The sequence below is a fragment of the Podarcis melisellensis genome, assembly GCF_964234715.1.
Source record: "Podarcis melisellensis genome assembly, chromosome: 8".
NCBI lineage: Eukaryota > Metazoa > Chordata > Lepidosauria > Squamata > Lacertidae > Podarcis > Podarcis melisellensis.
This window is the reverse complement of record NC_138540.1, coordinates 1604996-1618845: the sequence shown is the minus strand read 5'-3', so window position 1 is coordinate 1618845 and position 13850 is coordinate 1604996. Positions and strand designations below refer to the sequence as shown.

Sequence of the window (13850 nt, the reverse complement as noted above, 5' to 3'; positions counted from 1 at the left end):
AGGGTATCATAAAATTTCCAAGTCAGACTCTTCCAGAATGCCTGGAATGTATTGTAATGGAAGTAGCATGCATCTGAAAGGCTTGGCCATTCTGAATCTAAGGGAGCACTTGATTGTGTAATACTGCTGAACCAAAGAGGTAGCAGGGGTCAGCAAACTTTTTCAGCAGGGGGCCAGTCCACTGTCCCTCAGACCTTGTGGGGTGCTGGCCTATATTTTTTGGGGGGAATGAATGAATTCCTATGCCCCACAAATAACCCAGAGATGCATTTTAAATAAAAGGACACATGTAAAAACACACTGATTGCAATTAGAAGGCGATGGGGCCAGATCCGGCCCCTGGGCCTCAGTTTGCCTACCCATGAGGAAGATGGACCTGCTTGAATGGGAGACCACTGGGAGACCCAGGAAAGCCTCTTTAACCTCTCTGAAAAAGCAGAGTGTAACAAACACTAATTAAAAACACTATTACTCTAGCCCAGACATCTGCCCATCAGGTATCTGCCCATCAGCACTTGCAACATCAACTAAGCCTAGAGGCATGATGGAGATGCTACAACTCACTCTCTCTCTATGTGAATTACTGTATTTTAATATTTTGCTTGAAGCCGCCCAGAGTGTCTGGGAAAACCCATCCAGATGGGCAGGGTATAAATAAATAAATAAAGTGGTGCCTCTAGTTATGAACTTAATTCGTTCTGGAGGTCCGTTCCTAACCTGAAACTGTTCTTAACTAGAGGCATGCTTTCGCTAATGGGACCTCTTGCTGCCGCTGGCACACCATTTCCGTTCTCATCCTGGGGCAAAGTTCTCAACTCGAGGTAACTCTTGCAGGTTAGTGGAGTTTGTAACCTGAAGCGTTTGTAACTTGAGGTACCACTGTATATAAAACCCCTGACCAACTCTCCCATTTGCCCAGGATCCCACCCTGGCGGAAGCTAAGGACACAGAAGACCCCTGTCCCAGTCAGTTTGAACTGACTGAGTAGCTATTTACACCGAATCCAAAGCCCTGCCAAGGCCACAGACTCTCTTTCCAAAATTTGGAAACAGTCAAACAGTACTTTGCTGCTGACTCAGAATTTTACTCACAGAAGCTGAATAGAAGTCACAGAGGGAGGTGGTGAAGAACCGGAGCTTTAGCCCAGGAGACTGTTTATTAAGCAACATCCAAGGGGTGGTTGCTTTTTTCTGGTGGGGGCGGAGAAACAGAAACAAGAGAGAAACTCACCACTGGCTGCCCTCAACTGGAACAGTGTATGATCTTGCATCACCAATGGAATGGAACAGCAGTCAAGAGCATGTACACCCAGCTGGGGTGTGTAATCTTTGCAAAATGTTCCAAGAGATTCCATGGTTCACGCTGGGAATGACGAAATGGCTTCCTCCGTGTGGGAAGCAACATATCAGAGTCAAGAAAAATCACTGCCTGAGGGCATCAGCCTGATTCTAAGTAATTGGCAGTGGTATAAAGCCATTTGTATGTTTCCCAAACTGATTGACAAGAAATGTGCACCTGATACAAATAAGCAGGAAAGCTGACTCAAAATTATTTTGACTGAAATATGTTAATCACAACATCATCAGAACGTTGTGGTCCCCAAGACAGAAAGAATCAAGAGTGGGTAAACTTTCAGAGACATCAAGTTTCACTAGCAGATTTTCTTTCTTCTTTTTTTTTAAAAAAAATAATAATTATTAACCGGCCAATCAAATCAAATCACATCACATAAATTCTGAATTACAAAGCCAAATTTTAAATTTTGTTGAGGGAACCCATATTTCAAGATCCGAAGGGGGATTCTGATCATCTTCTTGAAACTGCGTTAATGTCCAAATCAGTCCAAATAAAGTTCATAATTCTATCCAGTCTTATCTTGCTGTTTCCACATCACATCTTGTTCATATATTTTCTCTTTTTTCTTTATGATCTCTTCTGATAGTCTCCTTAAGCCGATAAACACCAATAATAATCCTGTGTGAATTTTTCCGTTCTTCCAATCCTCAAATCGAGATGGTTTCCATATATCCTCGCATTCATAGATAACAGCGCTCTTTCCATCATTAATTACAGAACTGTCATTCTTAAGTCCCACTGAGGAGTTTCACCCACAATATAAAAACAGCTCTATTTCTCTATTTCTCCTCTCAGACTTAAGTCCTCCGACAGAACTTCCCAATATGGCAACAAAATCTTTAACTGCGGCATTCCAAAGCCCTTATACATTCCACGCTCTTCTTAAAACATGCTTTGGTTCAAAAGTTTATCTCTACACAGCCTTAAATCCACAGCTTAAGTCCTTAAAACGACATTTCTGACTTGTAAGGGAGGGGATTCTTGTTTAATCACATAAGGGAACGAAAGGAAAGTTTTTCCCCCTCCCCCATCAGTCCCTTTGCCATACCGAGTCTTGGCGTATTTTCTCATGATTTATACTTGTTCCTCCGACTCGTCTTGTTTTATCAGAGATCTCTTCTGTTAGCAGTCTTTACTCCCCCTTCTTCCTTGAAATATGTGCATTCGCTTCATCCAAATTCTTTCTTTTGAAGTTCTTGCAGCTAGTGGCGCGGATCAGAGATGGCGTCCAGGAGCGCTGAAATGCCACAGGAGGGCATTGTGCCTAGTGCCCCCATCCCCACGAATTTGGGGGTGGTATAGGGCAGGCAAGGGCAGTCCCCCACCACAATCCTGGGGGGGGGGGGTAGGGAGGCTATTTACTCCCATCACAGCCTCCAATTTACCTCGTGTGGGTCGGAGAGATGTTATTGTCAGCCATCTTCTGATGCGCCCCCAGTGGTCCCCCGCTGCATAGCAGATTTTCAAGAACAGAACTCTTTTTTTAAATGATATTTATTACTTTTAAAAGTTACAAAAAAGAAGAAGGAAAAAAAGAAGACAAAAAAAGAGAAGAGAAAGAAAAAGAAAAACAATACAGTACAATATATAAACAATACAAAACACAACCTAAACACATTAAACTAAACCTAAATAAAGCAAAACAAAAACAATTTAAAAACATCTCTCCTTTTCCATACTCAATCCTTCATTCCCTTGTTTCCTCGACCTCCTCTCACCTCCCTTTTTGTATCCCACTTCTACTAATTGTTTCAGCAAATCCTTTCCATCTTTCTCTATTTTCTATCATATTATAAATAACATATTTTTTACCCTTATTTCCCATTAAAACTAAAGCACTAATATATACCTAACTTCTTATAACATTTCTGCTAAATCCATCAAATATCATTCCACCATTTTTCTAGCAGTCATTACTTTTACAATATTTCTAAATATAAACTTTAAATTTTCCAGTCTTCTTCCACCATCTCCTCTCCCTGGTTTCGGATTCTGCCAGTCCTTTCCGTCAGTTCCATATAGTCCATCAACCTGGAGATCTTATGTCCGAGACTCTTAACTCTTTTCCAAGTCCCTTCTGCAGATCTTCTTCATATTCTTTAATGCTAAGGAGCAAATCTCGGGAAAACTCCAACCTAACAGTACTTTTATTCCTTCTGGACAGTTCAGCCAAATTTCCATAGTTAAAGCTAAGGTCCATAAAGTGTTTCAGGACGTATTTCAGGATTCCTCCAGAACCAAAGGCCCCCAAAACTTCAATCTCCTCCAAACCCAAGCCCATGTCCCAAAAGTCAATTGATCCCTGGATAGAGGGATCTTTCCAACTTTCCTTCTTCAGTCCAAGCCGGGATCCAATCCTCAAAGTCTGACTTTTGCTAGATTCAATCATAAAAGGCCTCAATTTATAGTCCTCATTTTGCTTCTGTAAGACTAAGGATCCCGCTTGTACTACTTTAGGTTTCACCACAACAGCTTTCTCCTTTTCCTCCACCATTTGTCCTGCCAAGGTGTATTCCTGTGCCGAGTCGTGAATTATTTCTGTATTGGTGCTCGCTTTTTGACTCAAATTAGTCACTTTCTGTTCCAAGTTATCAATTTTAAAAATTGTGTCATCTGTCTTCTTATGAAGCCGTTCCAACGAGCAGCTTATCTTGCATAATACAGTCACAATGGCTTCTCCTGTCAACATTTTGAATGGTCCAAGGTCAATCTCTGGTTCTCAGAATCCTTATCTTGTAGCTGGAGATCTCCCTGTTATACTCCTATAACAGTTTCACATGCTCCCTCTAGAGGGAAACAGTCTCCACTTGTATCAATTCTTTCAAGTACAACTCACGCAATAAAAATAGTTTCAATTATCAGTTACTTTTTCCTCCTTTTTAAACGCAGAAGAGGACAATGGAAACAGTATCTTATTCTTATTTTAGCTAGCTGTCAAATCCGTTCTGTCAATGAACTTTGCCCAAACGTCATCTGGCAGCCCGTTTCCAGGTTCAGAGCAGTGGTAATTTGATTTTTCACTCTCTCCTGCAGGCTCACTAGGTCCAAAATTTCCCCCCTCTTCTCCTGCTTCCAAGGGGTTTTTTGTTTTTTTAACCGATGAGAATTTAATCCTTTGTCAAAAGCTTTCAGAGACTTTAGCTTGTAACGTTTTTTTGTTTCAGTCTGTTTACAAAAGAGGAAGGCGGATTTCCTGTTTAGAACCTTCCCGCTTCGGTGCCAAATTAAAGTATTTAAAGATCCAATTTTCCGTTCTACTCACGGGTAGTTGTTTAAAATCCAATTGTCCACAGGAAAAAGTCAGCGCTCTCCGGCAGCAGCAATGCGGCTTCACTCCGTGAAAGAAGCAGTCGATTCAAAGCACCGCGCCACTCACCCCACGTCGCTCCGGGTCCCCAAAACAGGGTTTCCCCGCGAGTAAGAGAGGCGCAAAGGGTGCCAGTCGAATCCCAAGTTCACAGGCTTCTCCCGCCTGTGATTTCTATGGGTCTCCGCCTTCGCCGTGGCGGTCAGACCCTGCTTTTCACGGAGCAAGTGCCTCCCAATCGGAGGAGCTCCGCCATTGCCGGAGGCGCCAACCCGGAAGTCAAGAACAGAACTCTTCAGCAGGCAGGTCTCAGCAGCATTCTGTGCAATTCAAAAACTCTGCCATATACAAAGCAGGGGAAGGAAGCAAAGCAAGAGCAGACAAGAGCAGAATGTGACAATGATTAAACTCAGACATATTCACTTCCATCACAATTTTGGCTTGCAGAGCTGGAAACATTTTCTCACTGGTAATTGTAGACTTAAACAGCAATGCTTGCTACCTAGGTTCCTGTTGTTGTTTTACATCACTATCTGAAATATGTACTGGTATCAGAATAGGTTCTGTTTCAAGCAATCTTCCTTCCAGATTGCATTGCTCAGGGCTCAATAAAATAATTCCATTTATCATCAAATAACCACAAATACATATCATTGTTGTACTACACAACTGTGGCAGATAAGAGATAGCCTACAAAGTTCTCCCCATCATGCTCATTAAGGGAAGCAAGGGAAGTGGTCAATGAAATTGAAACCTCAACGGATCACATTAGCGGTTCCTAATGAGTGAGGCAGCAGTGATATTATATCAACATGCTCACTTTTGTGACAATTAACCTATGGAGTTCAGTACCGTCAAATGGGACAACATGCACTGGCTTTAAAAGAGAATGGTTTATTATTCATTTATTTTAGGTATCTAACATTTTCACAGAGTGGTTTACATGAACATTTTCCCACAATAAGTACCAGCAACTATTTAAATAATAAAACAGAAAAGACAACTGTTTCTTTTGGAGAAGCTGCTGCAACTTCTTCTTGGCTTCCCTGAGAGCAAGATGCTTGAAGAGCCTCTGTGATGGCAGGTGTGGGATGGCTACCACTGGACTGCTCCCAAGCTCTTATTTGCTTATTATGCTCAAAGGGATTAGATTAGCCTCCAGAGAGTAAGCAATGATAACCAAATAGAAGGGATAATAAATAACAAGATGAATTTTTTTTTTTAATAATTCCAGTGGCACCTTTAAAGATCAACTAAATATAAGCTTTTAAGGTATGAACTTTCGTGTGTAAACAGAAGGGGGACCTCTGGCCCTGCAGATGCTGCTGAACTACAACTCCCATCATCCCTGGCCATTGCCCATGCTTGCCGGGGCTAATGGGAATTGTAGTTTAACAACAACTGAAGTGCCAGGCCATACAAACAGGAAAAGGGCATCAGGTGTCTGTCCTGCTTGTGAGCATTCAGAACATCTGTCAGACCACAGTTGTAAACAGATTGGTAGACTAGGGGCACCATAGATCTGATCTAGCAAGACAATTCATATATACAACAAACTGCCCATCATTCGGAGCAAGAGACATTCAAACAGGAAAACCATTCCCTTATTTTAAGTTTTCCCATCTGTCCATAAGCTTTTTTTCTAATAGGTCCCTTAAGAACACTGTATAACATTTAGATAGTGCTTTTTGCGATGCTCCCCATGGACATGCTAATGCTCTATTGGCAGGGGAACCAGAAGCAGAACCTCAGGAGCCAGAGGGAAGTGAAGGACACCTATAGGAGAATATGCTCCTTCAAGTAAAGGTAAAGGGACCCCTGACCGTTTAGGTCCAGTCGGGGACGGCTCTGGGGTTGCAGCACTCATCTCGCTTTACTGGCTGAGGTACAGATTCCGGGTCACGTGGCCAGCATGACTAAGCCGCTTCTGGTGAACCAGAGCAGTGCACGGAAACGTCGTTTACCTTCCTGCCAGAGTGGTAACCATTCATCTACTTGCACTGCATGCTTTGGAACTGCTAGGTTGGCAGGAGCAGGGTCTGAGCAATGGGATCTCACCCCACCGCGGGGATTCGAACCGCCAACCTTCTGATCGGCAAACCCTAGGCTCTGTGGTTTAACCCACAGCACCACCCATGTCCTAGTCCTTCAAGTACCCAGGTCCAAATTAAAAGGGAGGACTCAATGGCACTATTGCCCGGGGGGGGGTGGCATACTTGCTTTCTGCCCCTAGTGACCAAGCAATTAAGAATCAAGCTTGTTCTTTCTGCACAGGCCCATCCTGGATCTTGGTTAAGCTCTGGTGCAAGGCAGCATAGAGAACTGACTTAAAATATACATATTTTATATGTGTCAAAAATCTGCATGGGTTTTTCTTTAGGAAAAAAAAACCCTGCAAGAGCTGCCAAGAAAGGAATTGAAAATATGTGAGGTATTTCACTGAAAAACTAGATGGATAAGGCAGCACCTAAAATTTCACCCCCCCCCCCCAACAGCTCTGGGCAGCACTAAGCAGGATGAGCTCCCAAAAAATCTTATATGGCACATATCAACACCTCCTTCACTGCTTATCTGTTCCATTTGGACTCCATATGCCTTTTGTCTTCCTTTTAAAAATAAAATAAATAAAATCCACGTATTACTGTCAAAAACCAAGGTGTTAAGCTGGGAAGCTCCCTCTTTTCTCTCTTCCAGCATGATGGTGAGGGCTTCTCCAGAAAACTCCAGAATGAGAAAACTAAGGAGTTATCCTTATGCTATAATCCTTACCCCACTTACCTGGGAGTAAGCCCAATAAGTTCAATAGGACTTACTTCTGAACAGATATGGCAAGGATTGCAGTCTTTAGTTTTCTAACTCTGGGGTTTTGTGGACAAGCCACCAGTCAGATGCAGCAGAATAGACTTCAGCAGAACTATAACCATGAGTGCCAACTTGCCCCTGGGGCTGCGGGTGGCATGCAGCGTGCATGGCCCTGGCACTAACATTTCTGGGTGCCTGGCCCTTTCATGGGGAATTTTGTGGGTGCTCAGGCACCCAGGGGCCCAGGGAGTTGGCACCTATGACTATCAGAACATTATCTTCTAAAAAGACCACCTTCATGGCCGCCTCAATTGAATTCCTTAGAATTTTGGAGTTTATGAGGAGAGGAAGATATGCTTTGGGGAAACTCAATTCAGTGGTACCTCAGGTTAAGTACTTAATTTGTCCCGGAGGTCTGTTCTTAACCTGAAATTGTTCTTAACCTGAAGCACCACTTTAGCTAATGGGGCCTCCCGCTGTTGCTGCGTGATTTCTGTTCTCATCCTGAAACAGAGTTCTTAACCCGAGGTACTATTTCTGGGTTAGTGGAGTCTGTAACCTGAAGCATATGTAACCTGAAGCATATGTAACCCAAGGTACCACTGTATTCTGGGCTAAACTTCAGTGGGATTCAGGGAACCTGATGAACAGCACAGTCCTATGCAGAGGACCCACAAAGCTCAGGGGATTTATTTCCTTGTAGAGTTTAGGACTGCAACCTTAAAAAATTTCCTTCACCTCTAGCATTCCTTGGAATCCAGTTTTGGACATCTGCACCTGCTATTTCCCATGTTGCTTTCTGTGGGCTCGCAATGTTCAGCTACTGCAATGACCTAACTTTAACCAAAGGAAGTCCTTGTTTGAGTAGCTGTCTGAATTATTACATTGCAAAGTCTAGTTTTTATTCTTCTGGTAAAAGCAAAGTCAGATCCTCCTTGTTTCTGTGACCTCCAAGGTACTATCCTGGTATGCAGTCACATTAAATCAAGTAAAAGCCAACTTTTGTTAATATAAACAAACCACAAACAGTAACCAAGACTTGTTCTTGGCTGACCTCTCATGGTTTGCTTAGAGGACAACAAACATCAGGGATATTATGGCAAGGCAGACTATGGCCTGTTCCCCAGCAGCACGGCAGCAGGGGAGGAGCAGAGCAAGAACTTTTCAGCAGAGGCACAAGCACATGGTTCACTTGCATCAATTCAGTTTACTCTTAGCTATGGCTTCAAGTGATATATGAACTGGGTCAGTATGTGAGGCAGGATGCTGGATAGGTCTTTGGGTCTGATCCAGCAAGGCCCATCTTATGTTCCTGTTTAGAGGAGTCAACTGACTGGTTTGGGACCAAGGGTCAATTTAAGCAAGAGGCTTCCCGACTATCTACTTTAACAGAGACCTTTCCAGCCTAACTGGTTTGCTAATGGACACTCATACATCTGCCATGGAACTTGCATGTATTGCAGGATGTCTGGGGTGCCCTACTTCATGCAGGTGAACTGCCAGGGGGCCTATCCATGCACTGCAACTGCCCAAAGCAGCAGATTGGTAGGAATGGAAAGCTATCTTCCAAGGAAGCTTTTTGCTGGTGATAGGACTTCCCTGTGCTTTGATCATGGGCTACTTCTGGACTTTGTGTCACATTGTATCTGTGTTTTGCCATGGGACTGTGACCAGACCTTCCATTTTGGATTGCTGCTGTAAGTGGATGTGCGGCTGCTAGGTTTGGTTTCATCCTGACAGTAAGAGCTGTTCAACAGTGGAATTTGCTGCCAAGGAGTATGGTGGAGTCTCCTTCTTTGGAGGTCTTTAAGCAGAGGCTTGACAACCATATGTCAGGAGTGCCCTGATGGTGTTTCCTGCTTGGCAGGGGGTTGGACTCGATGGCCCTTGTGGTCTCTTCCAACTCTATGATTCTATGAAGCAGGAGAGCAACCAATTGCACTGAAATCCTAAGGACACTTATTGGGGAATACTGAACACAGTGGAATGCTACTTCCATATAATTATTCATAGGTTTTAGCTGTCAAGTTACTTGTCTGACTCGATATTCCTTTAGGAAAAGCTTACCAAGCCCCCAATGGTCTTCTACCATGACTTACAGACATGTACTTCAGCCTTTCAGGGAAGAGAGGGTTGTTGTTGGTTTTTTTTAAAAAAATGCTCTCAACTATGGATTGAAATCTAGGGCCACTGGGATACTATAACCCCTGCCTCCTTGGAAGAACATATTATTATTAATTGTTATAATGCAGGGCGTTGTTTAAGATTGGCCCAAGACCTGAAGATGTTGAGAATTTCATAGGGTGGTGTGTCCATTTGCACACATGCAAATGGAGTATCTTCAATAAATCTCCAAACATCATCCTCATTCCCACAGTTTGTAGGTAAAGAACATCTACCATGGTGCACATGCAAATGCAAGTGCACAAATCATTAAAAAATGTGGATTCCCTGACCATGCTTGCTACCTAGGCCTCATGCAACTTAAAAATGTATCATCATTTTCCTGCAGTCAACAAGTTCCTGGCATTTACTTTAACACATTTTTTACATAAGCACACCTATATAATGAGGCTGTCAACTGATTAAACAGTTGTTCAGAAAAAGTATGATTGTTTTATCCAGTTTTTACATGATGCACACATGTCACAGCAGGCATCACCTTAGAAGAAGCATTATCTGCTAAGTGTGAGAGAATCCTCCTTGCTGCTAGTAGATTTTGGAAATGCTTGTTTCTTTAAAAGCACCACAACCAACCTGCTCCCCAGTGACTTGCAGGCATCTCACACTCTCAGAATCCACTTAAGCCACTGTGAAGCCATAGCTCAGCAACAGAGCATCTGCCTTGAAAGCAGAAGGTCCTGGGTTCAATCCCAGACCTCTCAGGGTAGGGCTGGGAGAGACTCGTGCCTGAAATCCTGGAGAGCTGCTGTCAGTCAGTGAATATTGTCCGAGAATACTGAGCTAGATGGACCAATGGTCGACCCACTGATTTTACTGAGAGGAAAGTATGAGCTACTATTGTCCTTAAAATAAGCCACACTGAACTCAGTGGAGCTTCCTTCTGAGTTGATATGCACAAAATTGGGTTGTAGAGCCACATTCAAACACACACTTCCCTGGGAGTAAGTTCATTAAAAATGGTGAGAATTACTTATCAGTAAACAACATATTCATTCCTTAGAAAGACTTGTGTCCTGCCTTTCTGGTCCAAACTTTGAACTGCTAGAAATGGCTAACAAAATATATTTTAAAATGCAACTCTAAAATATAAAAGCTGTCTACAATTAGGCTGCAAATATTTCCCACACTAATTAAGTAGACTCTGAAGCACTTAACTCTGATTGTGGTGTACCTGTAATTATTTGTGTATATTGTAACAAGTACAGCCTGCAACAAAAAGGTGTAACAACAGTGGTGTTTTCCAGTTCCTTGTTTGAGTCAGACATCCCCTATTATTATTATTATTAATAATAATAGTAATAATAATAATAATAATAATAACAATAATAATAATAATAATTTATTATTTATACCCCACCCATCTGGCTGAGTTTCCCCAGCCACTCTGGGCGGCTTCCAATCAAGTGTTAAAAACAATACAGAATTAAATATTAAAAATAAAAAATATGTTTTAAAAACTGTTCTCAGTTCCATTCTTCTCCTCGCCTAATTTTCTATTTCCCCCTTCAACTGTCAATCAACATTCCACACCCATTGCATATGCTCAGTCCTCACTGGCTTGTTTTGGGAATTCATCCCCTATTCCTCAGTATTTCCCCCATTATTATCAGTAGTAGTAGTAGTAGAAGTAGTAGTAGTAGTATTTCTGCAAATCTTGGCCTTTCACCCAAGCCTGCCAATAACGGCATCGCATGTGTGTTGGGCCAAATAAGGACTCACAGCCTGAATGCAAAAAAGATAGGGAATTACTCTAATACATATTCTAATGTATAATACAAGCCAACACACACAAGTATACAAGCACTCGGTTCAGCACCTGAGATCCTCCTGCCAGCTGAGTTTCCATGGGTGGATGCAAGGAACAAGGCCTTTATGGCACTGACGCTCTGGATTGTCCTCACTAGAGCAACTCGCATGTCTCTACCACATGGACAGCTGAAATAATACTGATACACACACACACACACACACTATGCAAAGCCTACGCATGGCTAGCCTTGGGAGAATTTGAAAGACTGCTGCTCAATCCTACACACCTAGCAGTAAGTCCTACTGAACTCAAGGAGATTTACATCTGAGTACACACGTATAATGTATAAAAATAAGAAATTATTCAAGCAGTGAATAGAAAGCATATTATGAAGCATAATAAGAACAATTACAAAACATTTTAAGCAATCCTTTATTATACTCCAGCCTGCATTTGGGTGCTTTTAACTGAAGTTTTTTCTGCTGAGGCTATCTTATTTTAATAATTTGTGAACTGAACATTGCTCATTGTTAACATGGTTCGATTATATGCTGTGTTTTAAGTGTGCTGTAATTCACCTTGCTAGTGGCTTTCAACCCTGAAAACGGGCTAGAAATCCATTAATTTATTAGAATCTTTTTTTCCCCTTTAACAAACTAGCACCACCCCCATACATGGTACTAAATCACCTACACGCACATTGTATTTCAAACACAGGGTGACTGACATCAATCATCATGCAAGTCAAGAGCATTGGGCATCAGTTCTGGGAGGGTGTGGAGGGGAAGAGGGAAGGGGCAAGCTGGTGGGCAGTAATGAATAATGTGGTAATTATGATTAACAGCAAGAGAAACTAATGATTAATGTCATAGGCAGTGGTTTGATTCGATTCCTGTTAATAACCACAGCAGACCAGAGCTATGTTGGCTCATAAGGGGAAACTGTCCCGCAGCCACAGCTGGGCAGCCCCAAGGCTCCCGCTTCCCAGGAAGGCAGGCGCAGGAGACGGGATGCTGCGGCTTCCTGCAAGGCGTCGAGGGGCCAAGCCCCCTGCGGGGAGACAGGCGCCACGAACAGATCGGAGGTGCGCCCGCTGACCTACCTCGCAGGGCTGTTTTGAGAGACACGCCCGCCTTCAGCAGAGGAAGAGCGGTGTACACGTGTCAACGTCACGCAAGCCTGGCGCCGTCACGTGTGAACGGCCGCCCCGCTCTTCTCCACGCGCTCGCCCAGCCGCCCCGTCCCAGGGCCAGGCCCGACGGAGGCGGCCGGGGAGGGAGCCGGTGGGGGGTCCTCCAGGGAGGGGGCGTGGTCTGGCGGAACGGGCGGGGCACTCACCTGCCTTGGCTCGCTCGCGCTCTGCCCCTCCCCCAACTGGTCCGGCTGAGGTGAAGGAGGCGCCGCCGCCGCCGCCGGAGCCAGGAATCGCGAGCTGGTGCGCCTGCGCGCACAAACCGCCGACGCTAATACGTCACAGCGTCACCAGCCGGGGAGACTCGCCGGCGCCGGTCGCTCCGCCCACCAGGGGCGCCCTCGAGCTCCGCCTTTTCGCGAGGCAGCCAATCGGCATCAGCTTTTCCAGAAGTGCCGCGAGCGTCCAATGGGAACGGCGCTAGGGTTGAGGGACAACTGACGGAGAAGGGGCGTCCTATTGTGCGCGCGCAGCGCGTCGAATAGTGTTCCTAAGCCAACCCCCCTCCGGAGGACACGTCGTTCTCCCGCCGCGACGCAAAAAGGTGGGCGGGCCGGAGAGACGCAGCGCGAGGTTTGCGCAGGCCCGGCTGTGGTTGGAGCGCGACTCCGCTCGGCCCTGAGGGTCATCTAGTCCAACCCCCTCACGACTCCGAGATGAAGAGCCTCCTGCTCTCTACCTGCTCGCTAAGCTGGGAAGCCAAGTTTGAGAAACATTGGACGTGTTTGCCCATTAAGGAGGACGCTGCACTCTTAACGTGCTCAGAGGTGCTGTTGCTCCTTCCCGTAGGGAGCCTCGAAATTAACGCCGAAGCCTTCCAAGTCAAGTGACATCACTGCCTCTGGCAAAAGCTGCATGACATCCCAGAGTCCTTGGGATACTTTCCTCCCAGAACTTGCAACAACTCTGACCATGGGTGATACTGCCTGTGGCTGAGGGGAGCTGGAGTCCAACAAAATTGGAGAGGACATAGTTTCTCTACCCCTGAGTTAAAGGGATACTACATGTCAAGGAAACCAAAATGCTTGTTTACAAAGCTATTGTACTACCAACATTACTGTCCCTTGAGAAACATGGACCACTGATAAACGCCATCACCAGCTCCTTGAAAGATTCCATCAACAGGGTCTCTGAAAATTTGATACATCACTTGGAAAGACAAGCGAACTAATACCAGTGTACTGGAATTAGCAAAGATCACCAGTGTTGAAGCGATGATTCTTCTACATCCACTTCGCTGGACTGGTCATGTTGTGCGG

The 13850-nt window shown here is 44.4% G+C and overlaps 1 protein-coding gene across 5 annotated transcripts in view; it reads right to left on the bottom strand.

The window, feature by feature from the left end:
* The window catches only part of GPAT4 (glycerol-3-phosphate acyltransferase 4), a 28393-nt gene extending 15518 nt beyond the window's left edge, over positions 1-12875 (bottom strand). For 2 of the 5 annotated variants that reach the window (XM_081921327.1, XM_081921331.1), the window contains exon 1: positions 12738-12875. The gene's annotated coding sequence lies outside the window, so the exon portion shown is untranslated. Of the gene's footprint in view, positions 1-1091; positions 1205-12501; positions 12657-12737 lie in introns of those variants that run through there. The other 3 variants (XM_081921330.1, XM_081921329.1, XM_081921328.1) reach the window with 3 other exon arrangements.
* Positions 12876-13850: the final 975 nt, after the last annotated feature.